Genomic DNA, 20,530 nt, shown 5'->3' with positions numbered 1-20,530 from the left:
TAATTGCATAACAACTTGATTCTTTCTTGAAAATAAAATATATAGATTTTCAGAAATGGGAGAGATATGACATGATTCTGGATCAGGAAGGATCTTCAATGTTGGCTTGCTTGATCCTTAGAGGTGGTCTTGGGCTCCACCACCTAGATTCGCGGTGGTTTTATTAGTTGGTCACACCTTTGTCATAAAATTGGGTCTGGTATGGGAGTGTGAATAAGGGTACTGTAGGCCATCCTTAGGTTTGTGAGCTCCATGTGGTTCGACTTGTCAATGAATAAGGTCTTCACTAGCCACAACAGCCAGGATTCCCTTTTCAAATAGTTTACTATGGTCCTCCACTTGAGAGTGACAGTCTTCTCATGTGATTAGTCCACCTTTCTCTTGGCCTCAACTAACAATTGTTCATACTGCTCCCAAGGTAGTAACTGTCCTTGGAAATCCCAACAACTAGGTAAGCTCGCTCTTGTCCTCTAGTCAAAATTAGAATTGAAGGTTGCAACTGCCCTTGCCAACTCACTCACGCATGCTTCAGCCCTATCCCTTGCTTCTTTCTTTTGAATCACTTTGGTGATTTCCATGATTACGATAGTATTTTTAATGATATTATCGCCCTCAATTCATCAACTGATTTTTCATTAAGGAGTTTGATAAATATCTCAGCAAAGCTAGAATTCTTAACATTCTCCTCTTTGGCTAAAATGATAGAGAACTCGATGGTTTTTACAGCAAATTTCTGCTTTGCAACCAATTTCTAGTGTTCCAAAAGTTTCTTCATTTATGAGATGATGTCCTCCCATATTATCTATCTAGCTTCAACAAGGGCCATATTGCCCTTCAATTTGTTCTTTAGCACTTTGATCTCATCCTACGTTGCCTGATACTCAATGTTGATTTGATCTACACTTACCTGGGGGGACTCGATCCATTTCTCCTTACTTTCCAGCGTGTGTTTGGTGTTTTCCAAGTTGATCTAAACCTTATTTAGCTTACTCTTTAACAACTGCAGTTCAGTGAGAGCCCTAATTAACTATTCAGTGGGATTTTTCTAGTTTTCTGGCACAATCATAACACATATATGGGAGTCTATTTGTTGTTGTAGCTCTATCACACACATTTTGAGGGCTACTACCTCATCGTTCCTGTCAATTATCCCCCTGGCCATAATTTCCTTCTCGTTGGTCTACACGTGCTTCACATAGACATTTTTAGCTGCTTCCTTAGTGACTGTATTTTTGATTGCGAGCCCTTGATAATGGCCTCCACGTTGGACTTATCATTGGGATTTACCCCCAACTTGATGATAATTTCTTTTTAGCCTTCATTTTGGAGATGGAGGGATCTTGACTTTTCTTTTTCTTGTTTTATCTTAGTAGCTGCTTTCTCTAGGATTTTCTCGAGCTTGCTGATTGTCAAGGCTCCCTTTATCAACTCGCTATATATCATCTCCCTTGCTTGCTTGTGTAAATTAATTTTATCCTTCAAAGGGATGATGGTCATGTCTAGAGACAAATCCACCATTCTAAAACGTGGTCTAGAGGGGAGGGACTACACTAAGGGATGATATAGGGAGAGATTCCTCTAACTTCTTTTAAGGTCGATAGCGGCCAAGAGCTTGGTTTGTTATTGTATTGAGTGGGATGTTAGCTACGACAAGATGTCATCCTTGAATTTATTGTTTCTTTCCTCTGTTAGTTTCCGTTCCTCCCATTTAGGGCCTACTGCTAATGCACTTCCAACAGAACCTAGGGTTTCCACCTCAGTTGAACTGGAGGAAGTAGCTTGTTTGGGGTCCTGTAATTTTACTTGGAAGCCAGGTTGATCCAGGCTCTTTTCAGTCAATATTGCATCAATTTCCTCTTCATTTTTCTCCTGGACCTTCACTTTCTTAGTCGAGGATGCATCCTCCATGTTGGTTTCCATGAGGGGTTTAGTGTGGCTCGAGGGTTTTGGTTTTTTTTTTCTTGGGGTTTTTTTACGAGCCCTTTTTTTATTTGAGCATGGTGCCCAATTATATAGGGGAAGGGGAACTAGGAATTACCTAGCAAGAGGAGGAACCTGGAAGCTGATAGTGCTCATGAGTCCTTAGGCTACAGTTCGTCAATCAGAGGTAGCTCACATATACAGGTGCTAATAGATGGAATGGCTTATGCATGAGACAATTTAAATAAAAATGTTTTAAACTAAAACAATCAGCGCACGGGATGCAATGGTTAATTCACAGGGACTTTTGGCGGGGAAAATGTAGAGATGGCACGAGGGAGACACGTGGAAGAGCTGGGTTGGGTGGAGGACAATGGAGGAAGGATATATATCAACTTATTTCTGCACTTTCTTGCCACACTCTCTTGATAGAGATCCCAACGATGAACTTGGTCATTGTGCTAAATTGACAGGTGGTGGGTCCTTCTTATCTCCCCGACGAGGTTCCTAGGTGGAGTTGGAGGTGAGGCTGACCCCCTCTCCCCCACGTAATCAATCACAAATGTTGATATGAAAATATCGATTTGTTGAGACTTTCCGAGTGTAACCACCCTCCTCCCACACTTACCCAATCTTACTGGTCCATCGGGCTAAATGTGTGACGAAGAGTTACTATGATACAATTCAACTCCCTAAGCATAGTTACGGAAGTGGAACCGATGAAACAACAATTTACAGACCTCCCTCAAGTGCTACAAGACCCCAAGGAGATAATCCACCACTCCAGGTGCCCAACCCCTGAGTTAACCTATCCTTTCAATGAGTCAAACCCCAGTCGCTCCCATGACATGGGCATGCATGTGAATGGGACCCTCTAGTCGCTCCCACAATTCCTACAAGGGAGAGACTGTAGTCTATTTCATCAATTTATGTGCCAAAGACTGTGAGATTTAAGCCACTTTTTCAGGGCTAGTCTCCAAACCACTACCCAAAACTTGATGAGACTTTCTAAGACAACAAATGACACCAAGACACAGCCTCTGACACAAAACTTTATCAAGGACTTGACCTAACCAAGCCAAACCATGACAAGAATTTCGTCAAACAAATCATGAACATATAATCTACAGGTCATAATAACGAATCTGAGCATAGGGTTATCATAATTATCTAAGAATCGATGGGAAGCATTAATGCCCTATCACAATAGCTGCAATATCATCTATTAGGTCATATATCCATTATTCATTCATTTACTAATAAAAATGTGACGAGAGCCAAACATCATCATTGTCATAAAACATGCTCATAACCAGCATATAACTAGAAGAATAGAAAAGATAAAACAACCATCAAGATCACATAATAAAAAGTACATTTACCCATCAATTACAAGAGGAAAAGATCTTATTAACATATGGAAAATGCAACCAAGTTTGGACTTCCACATACCAACCGACCATAGACTAGGATGAACCAAATCTCTCTTTCAGCGAGTCACCCCCGTGCCATATTCCAAGTATGAATGTAGAATCTCATGGAACACATCCAATAAAGCCAAACCAGGGCTTCCAAAGGCCAAAACCCCTTAACCCTCAACTAGTGATTCCACCTCATGGTCAGACATCACTAACCATCACTAGATCGATCTCTACCCAAGATTTCCATGGATTTGGAGTGTTTGTTCCAACCCGAATTGTAGGACCAATAACTCAAGCCACATTTGTTGTCGGGCTTCAAGAGCGTTTGTCCAATTATGGTTTCCAGGACTAGTAACTCAACCCATGAAGGGCTTCTAGAGAGTTTTTCCAACCAAGGCTTCTAGGACTAGTAACTCAACCCAAGTTGTTACAGGGCTTCTAGAGCATTTGTCCAACCAAGGCTTCCAGGAACTAATAACTCAACCCACAGTTAAAGGAACATGATAACCAACTAGAAAAAAAAAAGACAAAATCCACAACACCATGGCTATCCAGGAAATGGCAAGGCTATGCAAAACCATCATCAATCTAGGCAATTCTCCATGAGACTGATAGATCATAACCAAGAAACCACATGTATGTGTCATGCATGCCAAAACTAGTAAGGAAACCAAACATGCAACTCAATACCTGCAAAGCAATTCAGTTGTAGTTGTTTATCTCGATGTCCTCTTGTGTTTTCCTGCTTTTCCTTGCCTTCTTGGTCCAAATACCAAGTATGCCAAACTCCTCCAGGAATTATCCAAGAAAACTCTAAGCGACCAAGAATATGAGAGAGAAAGAGTAGAAAATGAAAGCTTCAAAGTTGAACTGACAAAATTCCATGAACTGATCCTCAAAATCCTTTTTATCAATGAGGCCTCTATTTTATTCATTTTCCATTATTTTCCTTCAATTAACTCCTTACATGCAACTTGTGACCTTTCACCTTCGATTTCTCCTAATTTCCATTATTTTCATAAATAAAATGCCAAATAATGCCTCTTGCCTTTCCAAAGCCTTTTCCATTGCCTTTTCCAATTTCCTTAGTCATAATAAACTGAAGTGACACCCTTTAGGATGTTCTACCCACCATTCATCTTGGAATACATGTCCCATGACCTTGGTCTTATACTTTTTACATGAATTTTTAAGCAAGGCTACTACAGAACCCTCACCCTTGGCTAAACACTGTCCTTGGCGTTTAATGACACATATAAATAGTAAGACCGTTGAAAATCAAAACTTACTACCTATGGAGCTTTATACCATAATGTGTTGCAGTATTTACAATGAACACCTGCTAAAAACATGATAATCATACCATTTACTGGAGCGTTATAACACACCTCTATAGAATTTCCTGCAAATTCTCTACAAATCTACCTTTGAGATCTATGTAGAAAATCTGACTGTAGATTAACTCGATAATGCAATATAACTAAAGAAAAATACTTTAATCTACTTCTACAATCAAATGTGCAGAAGCTTAATAGATCTAGCTGAATCAGAGCTGAACACATATAACCATAAGAAGAGGAATCAATGCACATGAAACACAGAAAATACTCAGGGGAAAGCCTCAACTAAAAACCCCACTACCTGTATTATCATAGAAGGTGGAAATACATCAAGATTACACAAAGTCTTAGCTCTCACAGCTAGTCAGCTCTTAATAAAATCCTCCTGGATGCTCACAAGCAAACAATAGTTCTCCTAAGCCTTCTCCTCTGTCCTCCAAGCCTCTTATTTCCTTGTGCAGTTTCTCTGGTGATCTTGCTATTACCAAGTGGAAGACTCTCAACCAAGTGGAACACTGATCTCTCACACTGATCTTACACCTTGTCAGAACTGTGCAATCCTCAAGGAACATTGCCTTGACCGCATGCATTGGTTTTCTTTATAGGAAAACATATGAAACTAATAGTACATTGTCCTTGACATTTAACTCAACTGGGTCTTTCTCAAAATAGACATGCATGAGTTTCTGATGAGAGAATCTTCAGTTAATGTTGACACCTAATCCGAAACGGATGGGTGAACTGGACAGTCATCTAGAAGATGAACTGATCCGTTGTATTTATGTATATAAATATGAGTTAGCTAATGAATAAGATGATCAGTTTTCTCTCCCGCTCATTCTGGAGTTACCCTGGCCTGACATGGTATCAGAGCTCAGGTCCCAGTCCCTAAAATAGTTGTAACTCCTGCCTCTGCGCCCTCTGTCCTGACACTGCGCCCTCTGCCCTGCTGAATGTGCAATACACCTGAGCGTTGATGCGTTTTTTTATATTGAATGCATAGAAGCGTTGTTATACCTTTTTGCTGCCTCTCTACGCATGAATACACCTCTCTGCGCATGAATACGCTTCAAATTCCTTTACACCCAAATACCATGCCTCATTCTGTCGCCCTTTCATCTCTTGCACTGGACTTATGCCGCTGAAAATCGTTTTAATACCTCCATAATCGAAACTGACGAAGACCTAATCCCCATTATCGAATTTGCAGAAAACATAATCTCCAAGCTTTTGCTCTCGCACTTGGAAGACCTGGAGGCGTTTTATCTCACAAACGAGGTGTTTGGCCTTTTCCGGAAGAGGAAATTTAGCTTCGACAGTGTATGCGAATGGGTGGAGCATGCCGCAGAGAAGAAAGTGAAAAACCTCACTCGTGGTGCGTTTGAGATTTTGCGTTTCCAGTTCTCCTTCTGCACGGGTCGTAGCTCCAAATATAACCGACAGCGCCCAGCGTTTTGTGATTCGCAGACCCTCTCGCTTTCTCTTTTGTGTTCCATGTTTTTGAAAACGACTGGTCTTACGTTGTTTTTATGAAGCTATTGGTGATTCAGAGACCTGTAAATTGCTTTGCAACCTGACGAAGCCATCGGGATCACAATTCCAAATTTTAATTGAAATTGTGTTTGGAAATGAGAGCCTTTCGCACCTCTGTTTGATTATGGTAAATGATTTGCGTAGTTTGACTATGCATATAACCAAATGACTTGCGCAGTTTGATTATGGTAGCTGGTTTGCGCAGTTTGTTTATGCATATGACTTTAAACTTGATTCATCTCAAAAAGTTTGAGAATGACAAGAAAGATGATTTTAATGGCGGTATAATGTTGTGTTGTTGATATGTATTTATGATGGCAGTTTTAAGTATTGTGTTGTAAGCAGTTTTCAAAGGGTTTATATAAGCAGTTTTCAAAAGCATTCAAAGTCATATCAGTCAGAACATTTTGTATATCAAAGCATTTGTGGAGGTGATATAGTGATATTGCACAGTTTTTTTATTGTTGGTAATGCTGTATTGAAGCATAAAGTGATGAAATTCTGATGCCTTCTGTCACACATTAGAGGGATTTGTAGAATTTTTTTTTATCAAGCAGAAGTATTTTTTTTACAGAATGCATTCAATCATCTCTATGGTCGGAATAGTTCTCACTGGCAAGGAGAACTATTCTGAATGGTCTCGGATGGTAAAACACACCCTCATCTACAATGAGCTGTGGAAAGGAGTGTGTGTCGGAGAAGAAGACAAAGACCCTGTGCAGCCTACATCAGATAAAGAACTTGTCATTTGGGAAAACAAGAACAGCAAAGCCTATGCATTGATCGCAACATCTGTAAATGAAGAAGTAAGTCGTCATATTTCATCCTATTCCACTGCCTTTGAAGCTTTACAAAAGCTGAAAGAACTCTATGATTCACATTCTGCACTTGAAGTTGTTCAGCTCATGATTAAACTCTTCACCCTTGAACTGAAAAATAATGATCCCCTTGCTCTTGCATCTGAAATAAAGTCTATAATGCATGATATTAAATCCACTAAGGTTGAGCTGGATATCTCTCTTATTGCCTTTCTCAAAGCACTCTATCCTACCTACTCTAATTATCTTGAGTCTTTACAAGCAAATGGAAATCTTAAAGACATAACCTTTGAGTCTCTTGTGAAAAAGTTTGCTGAAAGAGAGAAAGCCTTTGGAAAGAAAACAGTCCCTGAATCTTCTGAAGAGACTGTTTGCATTGCTCATAAAGAAAACCATCCTGCTCAAGATTCTACAAGAGGAAGAGGTGGACGAAGAGGAAGAGGAAGATACTTCAGAGGCAGGGGGGGCAGACATTCTCAAGCAGAAAAGGCAGATCTGCATTGTATTCGCTGCAAACGAAATGGATCACATGATGCTTCTACATGCAAGCTACCATGGGACAAAATTGAGCAGAGAAGAAATCAGCAGAAAGGTAAAACTGATGACACAGACAAAGGTAAAGCACCTGAATCCACTCACTATATTGAGGCACAATGTAACATTGGAGTAAATGAAGATTTGTTTAATGCTTCACTTGCTTCTTCGAAAAATGACTGGTTGCTTGATTCAGGAGCAACCTGTCATATGATTCATAGGAAATATTTTCTTGAAGAGTTCACTGACAATGTTGATGGAGCAGTATACTTTGCAGATCAGTCAAAAATCAAGCCATCAGGGCTTGGCACAATCAGGCTTAAACTGCCTGGTCTTCCAGACTTTCTTCTGGATCATGTTCTATATCTCCCACAGCTCAAGAGAAACTTGCTGTCCCTGGTCCACATCCGCCAGCAAGGTCACTCCATTCATATGTTTGATGGAAAGCTTGAGGTAAGAAAGGCATCTGACCATTCACTTGTCATGAGGGGTATATAAGAAGAAAGACTTCTTAAACTGCAAGGAACCTCTGCTCATGCACAACATTTTTTATATATTTCTCATCATGAAGAAGGTACACTTCCATCAAGTTTATTATGGCATGCTAGATTTGGACATTTAAACTATGGTAGTCTCCGCTTGTTGAAGAAAAATGGTGTTGCTGGTTTGCCTACAATTCCTAGAAAACATAAACAATGTGATGCTTGCATTCTAGGAAAGCATAGCAAACAGTCTTTTCATGATTCACATTCAAGAGCACATAGGAAGCTTGAACTTATTCATTCAGATTTATGTGGTCCAATGCCTGTTCCTTCTGCAAATGGAAATAAATATATCATGACATTTATTGATGATTACACCAGAATGTGTTGGGTTTATTTATTGAAGAACAAATCTGATGCTTTTCAAACATTCAAGAATTTTCATAAATGGATTGAAAATGATGCACAATCTCATATTGGGTCTATTCGCACTGATAATGGAAAAGAATATACATCAAATGAATTTGAACACTATCTTCGCCAACATGGGATTAAACATCAAACAACTGTGCCTTATAATCCTCAACAAAATGGTGTAGCTAAAAGAATGAACAGAACAATTTTGAATATGGTACGATCCATGCTTTTCTTCAAAAATGTAAAGACAATGTTTTGGGCTGATGCTGTTGTATGTGCTGCATATATAAAGAATAGATGTCCATCTAGTGCTATAAGAAACAAGACTCCTTATGAATTGTGGTATGGACATGTTCCTTCGGTAAAACATCTCAAGATTTTTGGTTCCACCTGTTATGCTTTAATACCAAAGGTACATAGAAACAAACTTGGTGCTAGAAGTCGTAAGTGTATCTTCCTGGGGTATTCAAACACATCTAAAGCATACCGCCTCTATGATGAAGTAAATAAAAAGTTTGTTTTATCTAGAGATGTCATTTTTCTTGAATCATCCAAATCTGACAGTGTTGTTGAGCCGCAACTTGATCGCTTGGATAAATTCACAAAACCGAAATCATTGCAAGAGTTTGATAATCAGATTCCACATCTTGAAGGGGGGATTCCTATACTAGATCAACATGTGGAATCTTATTCTAAAGAACAATCTCCCCTGCATGACACTCCAACAACGGATGATGCTTTAAGTGATGTAATTGATAGAATTGGGAGACTTAATCTTGATTCAGTCCCAACTCAATCAACAGAACAGCCTGGACCATCTCAGAAAGGTCCCCCAAAGTGGCTGACAAAGACACTTGAAAGTGTTCATCCTGATGAAATTGGAAAAACAGGAACCAGAAATACAAACCGACAAGATGGAGGTGATGTAGATAACTCTAATTCACCTGTTTATATGGATGTTACTTATGATTGTGAATTGAACTTGTCTACAGATTTTGAACCAACTTCCTTCAAAGAAGCTGCTTCTCATGATGAATGGAAAGAAGCGATGCAGAAGGAGTATGATGCCCTCATAAAGAATGGCACTTGGAAGCTGGTTGATCCTCCATTTGGAACCAAACCAATTGGCTGCAAGTGGGTCTACAAGAACAAGTACAAAGCTGATGGCTCACTTGACAAGCACAAAGCTAGGCTTGTGGCAAAAGGTTTTGCATAGAAGGAAGGGGTCGATTATGAGGAAACTTTTGCTCCCACAGCAAAATGGGCCACCATCCGGACACTCTTTGCACTAGCTGCTCAGAACGGTTGGAAAGTCCATCAAATGGATGTAAAAACTACATTCTTGAATGGAGATCTAAAAGAGAATGTTTTTATGTCCCAGCCTGAAGGATTTGCTGTGAAAGGATATGAACACAAAGTATGCAAACTTGTGAAGTCCTTGTATGGCCTCAAACAAGCACCACGAGCCTGGTATGAAAAACTAACTGAGCATCTTCTGAAACTCAACTTCAAACATTTTGATCTTGATGATGCAACTTTATTTGTCAAGAAAGTTGGCAAAACAGTTGTATATCTTGTGGTATATGTAGATGATCTTTTAATGACAGGGAACAATGAAAGCTATATTGCATCCATAAAGAAAGAATTAGGAAAATTTTTTGAAATGACTGATTTGGGCTATGTTCATTACTATCTTGGCATTGAAGTAACCCAACATCCAAAGTCCATATTTCTTTCTCAAAAGAAATACATTGGAGATTTGTTAAATAGATTTGGCATGACAGAGTGCAATCCCCTTTGTACTCCAATGGAACAAAACTTGAGGCTCACATCTATTGAAGGAAAGGAATTTGAGGATGCAACAAAGTATAGACAGCTTGTAGGAAGTCTCATCTACCTCACTACTACCAGACCAGACATTTCATTTGCTGTTGGAATCCTCTCCAGGTTTATGCAAAAGCCTTGTGAGAGACATTGGTCTGCTGCAAAAAGAGTTCTAAGGTACTTGAAGGGAACTCAAGACCTTGGAATCAAGTATACACAGGTGGACGACTTCAACTTGATTGGATACTCTGATTCAGACTTCGATGGAGACAAAGAAACTGGGATATCTACTTCAGGATATGCTATGAGTCTTGGATCAGGAGCTGTCTCCTGGAGATCACGCAAACAATCAGTACCAGCAGATTCCACAACAGAAGCAGAATATGTGGCAGCAGCTGAAGCAACGAAAGAAATTGTGTGGCTCAGGAAAATTCTTGAAGATTTGCAGGTAAAACAAATACAATCAACTCCACTCATGATTGATAACACATCTGCAATAAAGTTGGCCAAGAACCCAAAGTTCCATGATCGTACTAAGCACATCAATACTAAATATCATCTGATCCGACATCATGTTGAGGCCAAAACAATCCATCTCCGTCATTGTTCCACAAACGAGAAAATTGCAGACATCTTCACCAAAGCGCTTGGAAGAGAAAAGCTTGAAAGATTTAGAACGATGCTTGGACTCACCAACATCCCTTCAGATTAAAGGGGGGAATGTTGACACCTAATCCGAAACGGATGGGTGAACTGGACAGTCATCTAGAAGATGAACTGATCCGTTGTATTTATGTATATAAATATGAGTTAGCTAATGAATAAGATGATCAGTTTTCTCTCCCGCTCATTCTGGAGTTACCCTGGCCTGACAGTTAATTAGGTAGCACTAGTTGGATGCATGCATGCATCAACTAACTGATAACTCTCTATTAATTCCACAAACAATTTGGAACTAATTTAACTGGACTTAACTCAGTAAACTGAGTTAACTAATTACAACTCAAATATAACTCATCCTTATCTCCTTGATTAAGGGATAACTTCCTTAATTTAAGGGATAACTATTGCATGACTTCACAAAGACTTCTAGCTTGAATTTCTCCAACTAATTAATCCAAGATGAATTGATTAATTATTTTTCAAGCAGTTGGTGAGACTAAATTTGAATTTTAATTCTCAATTTTAATTCAAGGACAAATTAAAATTGGAATATTCTTGATTCTATTTTTATCATTTCTTGTTTCTATTTTCAACACTCCCTCTCAACAAGAAAGGAATTCAACTTGATCCCGATCCTGAACCTTTGGAATGTTCTGCATGCAACACTTCTCTCTAGTGTTGTTGCTCCAGCAACTTCAGAAACAAAAAAACATCCAACTTGAATCAAAATGATGCCTCTGTCATCAAAGTCTCTGACTGTTATTGCCTCTGTCGAATGAAAACTTTGCACCTCTATGCTCTTCAGTATCTGATTTCTCTAGCCTCTGTCACTTTGATCTTTGACTGCATCAATCCCACTGATTCCTCCTGCTACTATGTACTTTGGGCTCTCATATCAAGGTACGATCCATGAGATAAAACTTCTCAATGGACCCTGCCCAATTTCAATCTTCTTGGGACAATCACTCCACATCACCCCACCTCACACCTAGAGGTATGGCTGCATGTGATCCCTCTACCCACTTGGCTCGAAATTTCCCCCTACTGGAGGTCTGTGGATGAATGGATGCCTCCACTCGGTCTCCTCTCTGCTTCTCTACTTGTGGCTGCTCCACAACTTCCCGAAGTTGCTTCTCCAATTGTGGTTCCTCCACAATTGTCTGAGACTTCTTCTGGGATTGCATGTTGAGAGGTAATTTACTCTCCCTCTCAACCACCAAGTCTCTAACATTTGCCTTGCTCCTCAAGGCTTTGCATCCATCTTGAACCTCAAGGGAATACAAGTTCTTAACTCATGAACCGATCTGTTCCACCTGTCTCGTGATGATGTGTCTAAGGAAAACCTTTCCCTTACTAAAAAACACATCGTATCCTCGGTCTTCCAATACCGCGACTGATACCAAGTTCTTCTTCAGTCCAGGCACATACTTCACATCTGTCAAGGTGATAGGAGCTCCATGGTCCCTCTAAAAAGCAATCGTGCCCACTCCTTAAACACTATACCTTCCGTCGTCACCCATCTCTATGCGCCACTTGAGGTCTTTCTCCTCCAAGGTACTGAATAAACTTTTATCACCGGTCATGTGGAATGAGGCTCCACTATCAAGATACCATACACAACCCATTATCGATGACACCATGCATGCGATGAGGGTAAATTCCATCTCGAACTGAGAGGTGTTAGAAAATTATATATTACAGAGCAATGGAACACATAAAATATTGCAGAAATATAAACACAGAAAACGCATAAAACAAGAGAGACACAGATATACGTGGTTTACCCAGTTTGGGCTACGTCCACAGAGAAACAACCAGTCCTTCTTTTATTATATTATCCAGCAAACTAAAGAGATACAACCTACAATAGATCCACTGTAACTCCCTCTTCGCTCTCAATCTCCTCTCTTTTCCTCACTCAGAATAAAAATATACATAGACGTAATACAATTCCCTCAATTAAACATAACTTCTAGGGCAAAAAACCCTAAATTAAACATAACTTCTACCGTCAGATCTGTTAGACTCCATCTCATGTCAGAGATTGATTCTTCTTCAAAACCCTGTTTTGAAGAAGAAATCATTAATGTGTTGTTTAAATTTATGTAATTTATTCTCTAGCTCATCAAAAGGTAGCAGCCTCCTCAGCTCCTATCTCTGCAAAAGCACAAAGAAAACAAATTCAGCATGAGGCTTATGAATAAACGACCTTTCAATCGGCATGCAAGTCTTTTTGGTTTTCTCATTTTCCTCCACTTCCAGAGCTAGAAAGTTTATATGATTCCCAAACAAGATCTTATGGAACTGCAGCTACGAAAATACAGAGAAATCCTTCCTTTTCTATGATAGAAGTTAGAGATATTCTTCATTTTCAAAATATACTTGGAGAGAAAAATGTCATTCAGGATAAAGATGAATTGGCTACGGCAAATCATGATTGGATGAGGAAATATAAGGGTTCAAGCCAACTCCTACTTCGTCCTAGGAACACTGAAGAAGTCTCACAGATCCTAAAATAATGTAATTCAAGATGTCTAGCAGTTGTTCCACAAGGTGGTAATACTGGCCTCGTGGGTGGGAGTGTCCCTGTTTTTGATGAGGTGATTGTTAATCTGGGGTTGATGAACAACATAATTTCCTGTGATAAGGTTAGTGGCATCTTGGTTTGTGAAGCTGGTTGCGTCCTGGAGAATCTTGACACATTTTTAGCTGATCAGGGGTATATGATGCCCATTGACCTCGGTGCAAAAGGTAGCTGTCAAATTGGTGGAAATATTTCCACAAATGCAGGGGGCATATGTCTTTTTCGATATGGGTCTCTTCGTGGAAATGTTCTAGGGCTTGAAGTTGTTCTTGCAAATGGCACTGTGGTTGATATGCTTGGAACCTTGAGAAAAGACAATACGGGATATGATTTGAAGCAGTTATTCATTGGAAGTGAAGGCACCCTTGGCATAGTCACAAAGGCTTCAATTTGCCGTTGATGGAATTGTGAGCTCTGCACACCACAAATGGAGCAGAACATGGAGAAGCCAAAGAAAATGGGACGCCAGTGCGACATATGTGCACAAAAGAGAGCTGCTCTGAGAAGACCCAAGACTCAACAACAGGTATGCAGGGAATGCTTTTATTTTGCCTTTGAAGAAGAGATTCACAAGGTTATTATCGAGAACCACCTTTTCAGACCAGGAGAACGTGTTGCTATTGGAGCTTCTGGTGGTAAAGACTCCACTGTTCTAGCACATGTCTTGACAGAGTTGAATAAACGACACAATTATGGTCTAGATCTGTTCTTGCTATCAATAGATGAAGGCATCACTAAACGACATAATTATGTACATTTTGTGGAGTTTTTCATCGCCAGGCTTTAGATAGAGGGGCTGCAATGGTAAGAGCAGATAAAATTGCAACTGGTCACAATGCAGATGATATAGCAGAGACTGTACTATTAAATATTCTTCGTGGAGATATTGCCAGGCTAAGTAGATGCACATTGATAACAACAGGGGAAGATGGATCTATTCCAAGATGCAAGCCTTTTAAATATACATATGAAAAGGAGATCGTCATGTATGCATATTTCAAGAAGCTTGATTACTTCTCTACCGAATGCATTTATTCACCAAATGCATATCGAGGCTTTGCTCGTGATTTTATTAAAGATTTAGAACAAATCAGACCAAGAGCAATCCTTGACATAATTAGATCAGGTGAGAATTTTCGCGTTTCTTCTTCAGCAAAAATGCCAGAACAAGGTGTATGTGAGCGCTGTGGTTATATTTCCAGCCAGAAATGGTGCAAAGCATGTGTTTTAATAGATGATTTGAACCGAGGCCTTCCAAAACGTGGAATTAATCGAACTAGGGGACGCCATGCTTTAAAAATTGATATGCCTGCTACAGATGGAGTAGCGCCCCTCCTCTGCACAGCTCTATAACAAGAAAGTCACTTTCAATGTAAACAGATGATGAGTTTCAGATCATGGGGAACCTGAGACAGACAGGATTCCGTTCCATGATTTCCGCCAGCGATTGATCCTTTGGAGATTTTGTGGGCGATGTGGCTCTTAGAAGACGGACTGTGAACTGTTGCCGATGCTACCATATAGCATGTGCTTGGATGTGTTAAACGCTGGGTGCAACCACGCAAACCTCTTTCAGTACAGTTGTCATCATAAGGATAGGTTTTTAGTTTAAAGTGGTTTTATTAAAATGGCAAATGCAACGTGGCAAATCGAACTTAAGTCAAGACCAAAAATGCGATTTGGTTTAAGATTCCAATCCTGATCCTATGGAGATCTGCGCTCCAGCATTCATCTTTTAATTAGCCAATGATCAGAGGATTTTTAGGGACATGGTTCTGTTTTAGGATAGAATGTAACGCTCCTTTCTATTATTGTACATTGCAGTTGAAACAGCGCAGAGGGCTTGGGGTCGATTTGTTTTCCCCCAACTGTGTTTATTTCATATATTAAAAGATAAAATTTATGTAAAAAGGGAGGGGAGAGTTTCTGAGTGCTGAGTGCTGGAACAGAGCTTTCAATGTACAGTTTTTTGCAGGGATTTTTAATGAAATTTCACAGCTCTACTTCTGAGATTCATGTGGTATGTTAATTTAGCATAAGTTTTCCCTTTGTCTCACATGTAAACTGTTGTGTTTCATTTCATTTCACGATCATTTCTAGCTGGACAAATGAAGTGTTAAAGTGAGAATTCATGCCTGCCATGCTCCACTTTTAAGTTTGTTCAATTCAATGTTTTCTTCTGTTTAAGGAGGATTCAAAGTTATTGTTTGCCCTCCTTAGCTCCTCACCAGTCTTGCCATGCCATTTAAAATCTAGATTTGATGCTAAATTCCTTGCCTACCTTGCCTCAGTCGTCAACCTGTGTTGTTCATTATATTTCTCTGTTTGAAGCTGTGATTTTGCCCATGCAGCCCAGAAAAACCCCGTCATTTAATTAAAAACCCCAAATCAACCTTCCTAATCAGTTTACTAGCCTAATATCAGTGTTACCTTTGATTGGTCATCTCACCCCATTGAAAATTTGCCGAGATAGACCGGAGAGAGCCTTCTCATACCCCGTAGGGCTAGCTACGAGGTGAAATGGTTTGATGTTGCCTTGAAGGTTTACCTTCCTCAGCCTAGGGTGAAATCTCAAGCGCTAACATAGTGGCGACCATATTGGGGAAGAACATTCAACTTGTTGATTGTTTTGTCCCGGTACATGCAATCAAATTTCAGATCTGATGCTGATGGTGGACAGTAGTCAGACACTTATGCAGGCTGAACCATTCACCTGGCGACTCCAACTCGATCCAGACATTCCAGTGCCTGTTAATATGTTCATGCAATGGTAGGGTATGTGGCAGACCCTACACTTTGTGAAGCTCTAGACGGTGTTAGAGAGTGGTTAGTGGATATTGAAACTAATGAAGAATTTTTCAGTGACTTCTTTCAAAGTTTGAAATCTCTGGAGTTCTCTCCTGAAGCTAAAGTTGCTACCTGTGAGTTAATTGTTGAAAAACTTGAAAAGGAGATTCAAGATTTAGATGAGCATATCCAGTCTTATGATTTCCAAGACCCTAAAAAGTTCTTGGAAATCCTCCTTCCTTCACAACAAGCAATAACAGACTTGCCTATAGAGGTATACATTGACAATGTGCAGCTGGAAGTATGCATTGCAGAGTTGGGGCAGCCAACAGAGTCCGCTGTCCGTGATCCTATTGCGGCATACATGGGCACATTTTTCAGTTTGATTGATAAATCAGGCTGTATTTTCTGTGACCAGGGTCAGTACGTGCATGAAGGGCTGCCAGCAATTGCATCTGTGACTTCGTGGCAGCATTCTCAAGCGGCTTCATTTTCAGGTTTACTTGAATGGTTAATATGGCATTTTAGCATTACCTGATCTATTATTTGTACAGCATCTTAGAGTAGGTTTTGTAAATAAATAAGCAGCCATAAGGGCAGCATCTTGTTTTAGTTTGCTTGAAGATTGTTTGAGTTCAGTTTCAGTTTGAAAATAAGTCAAGAGTTGTGTTGATGATGACTCCATTGCCCAATGGATGGAGGCACTGTCTGCTCTCCCAAAGTTCTGCGGTTCTTGGCACCTCCAGGAAGCTGCAGCTGCCATCCCAAATGGAGCCGATGTTAGACTCCGTCTCATGTCAGAGATTGATTCTTCTTCAAAACCCTGTTTTGAAGAAGAAATCATTAATGTGTTGTTTAAATTTATGTAATTTATTCTCTAGCTCATCAAAAGGCAGCAGCCTCCTCAGCTCCTATCTCTGCAAAAGCACAAAGAAAACAAATTCAGCATGAGGCTTATGAATAAACGACAGCCCTTTCAATCGGCATGCAAGTCTTTTTGGTTTTCTCATTTTCCTCCACTTCCAGAGCTAGAAAGTTTATATGATTCCCAGACAAGATCTTATGGAACTGCAGCTACGAAAATACAGAGAAACCCTTCCTTTTCTATGATAGAAGTTAGAGATATTCTTCATTTTCAAAATATACTTGGAGAGAAAAATGTCATTCAGGATAAAGATGAATTGGCTACGGAAAATCATGATTGGATGAGAAAATATAAGGGTTCAAGCCAACTCCTAATTCGTCCTAGGAACACTGAAGAAGTCTCACAGATCCTAAAATAATGTAATTCAAGATGTCTAGCAGTTGTTCCACAAGGTGGAAATACTGGCCTCGTGGGTGGGAGTGTCCCTGTTTTTGATGAGGTGATTGTTAATCTGGGGTTGATGAACAACATAATTTCCTGTGATAAGGTTAGTGGCATCTTGGTTTGTGAAGCTGCTTGCGTCCTGGAGAATCTTGACACATGTTTAGCTGATCAGGGGTATATGATGCCAATTGACCTCGGTGCAAAAGGTAGCTGTCAAATTGGTGGAAATATTTCCACCAAATGCAGGGGGCATATGTCGTTTTCGATATGGGTCTCTTCATGGAAATGTTCTAGGGCTTGAAGTTGTTCTTGCAAATGGCACTGTGGTTGATATGCTTGGAACCTTGAGAAAAGACAATACGGGATATGATTTGAAGCAGTTATTCATTGGAAGTGAAGGCACCCTTGGCATAGTCACAAAAGCTTCAATTTGCCGTTGATGGAACTGTGAGCTCTACACACCACAAATGGAGTAGAACATGGAGAAGCCAAAGAAAATGGGACGCCAGTGCGACATATGTGCACAAAAGAGAGATGCTCTGAGAAGACCCAAGACTCAACAACAGGTATGCAGGGAATGCTTTTATTTTGCCTTTGAAGAAGAGATTCACAAGGTTATTATAGAGAACCACCTTTTCAGACCAGGAGAACGTGTTGCTATTGGAGCTTCTGGTAGTAAAGACTCCACTGTTCTAGCACATGTCTTGACAGAGTTGAATAAACGACACAATTATGGTCTAGATCTGTTCTTGCTATCAATAGATGAAGGCATCACTAAACGACATAATTATGTACATTTTGTGGAGTTTTTCGTCGCCAGGCTTTAGATAGAGGGGTTGCAATGGTAAGAGCAGATAAAATTGCAACTGGTCACAATGCAGATGATATAGCAGAGACTGTACTATTAAATATTCTTCGTGGAGATATTTCCAGGCTAAGTAGATGCACATTGATAACAACAGGGGAAGATGGATCTATTCCAAGATGCAAGCCTTTTAAATATACATATGAAAAGGAGATCGTCATGTACGCATATTTCAAGAAGCTTGATTACTTCTCTACCGAATGCATTTATTCACCAAATGCATATCGAGGCTTTGCTCGTGATTCTATTAAAGATTTAGAACAAATCAGACCAAGAGCAATCCTTGACATAGTTAGATCAGGTGAGAATTTTCGCGTTTCTTCTTCAGCAAAAATGCCAAAACAAGGTGTATGTGAGCGCTGTGGTTATATTTCCAGCCATAAATGGTGCAAAGCATGTGTTTTAATAGATGATTTGAACCGAGGCCTTCCAAAACGTGGAATTAATCGAACTAGGGGACGCCATGCTTTAAAAATTGATATGCCTGCTACAGATGGAGTAGCGCCCCTCCTCTGCACAGCTCTATAACAAGAAAGTCACTTTCAATGTAAACAGATGATGAGTTTCAGATCATGGGGAACCTGAGACAGACAGGATTCTGTTCCATGATTTCCGCCAGCGATTGATCCTTTGGAGATTTTTTGGGCGATGTGGCTCTTAGAAGACGGACTGTGAACTGTTGCCGATGCTACCACATACCATGTGCTTGGATGTGTTAAACGCTGGGTGCAACCATGCAAACCTCTTTCAGTACAGTTGTCATCATAAGGATAGGTTTTTAGTTTAAAGTGGTTTTATTAAAATGGAAAATGCAACGTGGCAAATCGATCTTAAGACCAAAAATGCGATTTGGTTTAAGATTCCAATCCTGATCCTGTGGAGATCTGCGCTCCAGCATTCATCTTTTAATTAGTCAATGATCAGAGGATTTTTAGGGACATGGTTCTGTTTTAGGATAGAATGTAACGCTCCTTTCTATTACTGTACATTGCAGTTGAAACAGCGCAGAGGGCTTGGGGTCGATTTGTTTTCCCCAGCTGTGTTTATTTCATATATTAAAAGATAAAATTTATGTAAAAAGGGAGGGAAGAGTTTCTGAGTGCTGAGTGCTGGAACAGAGCTTTCAATGTACAGTTTTTTGCAGGGATTTTTAATGAAATTTCACAGCTCTACTTCTGAGATTCATGTGGTATGTTAATTTAGCATAAGTTTTCCCTTTGTCTCACATGTAAACTGTTATGTTTCATTTCATTTCACGATCATTTCTAGCTGAACAAATGAAGTGTTAAAGTGAGAATTCATGCCTGCCATGCTCCACTTTTAAGTTTGTTCAATTCAATGTTTTCTTCTGTTTAAGGAGGATTCAAAGTTATTGTTTGCCCTCCTTAGCTCCTCACCAGTCTTGCCATCCCATTTAAAATCTAGATTTGATGCTAAATTCCTTGCCTACCTTGCCTCAGTCGTCAACCTGTGTTGTTCATTATATTTCTCTGTTTGAAGCTGTGATTTTGCCCATGCAGCCCAGAAAAACCCCGTTATTTAATTAAAAACCCCAAATCAACCTTCCTAATCAGTTTACTAGCCTAATATCAGTGTTACCTTTGATTGGTCATCTCACCCCATTGAAAATTTGCCGAGATAGACCGGAGAGAGCCTTCTCATACCCCGTAGGGCTAGCTACGAGGTGAAATGGTTTGATGTTGCCTTGAAGGTTTACCTTCCTCAGCCTAGGGTGAAATCTCAAGCGCTAACAAGATCTCTGCCTAATGAACGACCTATATTGACTAGAAATTACTATACTTTTACAAGGAATTTTACATCTATTCTTAGCTTCGAGGGTGCTGCCCTCGAAACCCCCCGCCAGGGGGGGGCTCCCAAAAGGTCGCAACCGCCCCCCTGGACCCCCCCTGTAGTGAATATTTTACGTGTGGCGTTGCCAATGCGGTGATACCTTTGACTACTGAATATAATTAGGCTCTACACCCAACAAGAGGCTAGTGCCTCACCTTCCGATCCTTCTGAGGATCCCTTCT

At 40.0% G+C, this 20,530-nt stretch overlaps 4 pseudogenes; all 4 read left to right on the top strand.

Annotated features, from left to right (window-relative positions):
- Positions 1-13,936, top strand: part of LOC149174514 (D-2-hydroxyglutarate dehydrogenase, mitochondrial pseudogene) — a 31,219-nt pseudogene extending 17,283 nt beyond the window's left edge.
- On the top strand, positions 13,919-14,889 carry LOC149174513 (cytoplasmic tRNA 2-thiolation protein 1 pseudogene; annotated as a pseudogene).
- Positions 14,890-17,270: 2,381 nt separating this feature from the next.
- Positions 17,271-18,072, top strand: LOC149174512 (D-2-hydroxyglutarate dehydrogenase, mitochondrial pseudogene; annotated as a pseudogene).
- Positions 18,073-18,111: 39 nt separating this feature from the next.
- On the top strand, positions 18,112-19,025 carry LOC149174511 (cytoplasmic tRNA 2-thiolation protein 1 pseudogene; annotated as a pseudogene).
- Positions 19,026-20,530: the final 1,505 nt, after the last annotated feature.

This window comes from Pinus tabuliformis, chromosome 4_1 (assembly GCF_031772625.1).
Source record: "Pinus tabuliformis cultivar Carrire ecotype Pingquan chromosome 4_1, CPIR1, whole genome shotgun sequence".
Taxonomy (NCBI): Eukaryota; Viridiplantae; Streptophyta; class Pinopsida; order Pinales; family Pinaceae; genus Pinus; species Pinus tabuliformis.
This window is presented reverse-complemented; position numbering and strand designations above follow the sequence as displayed.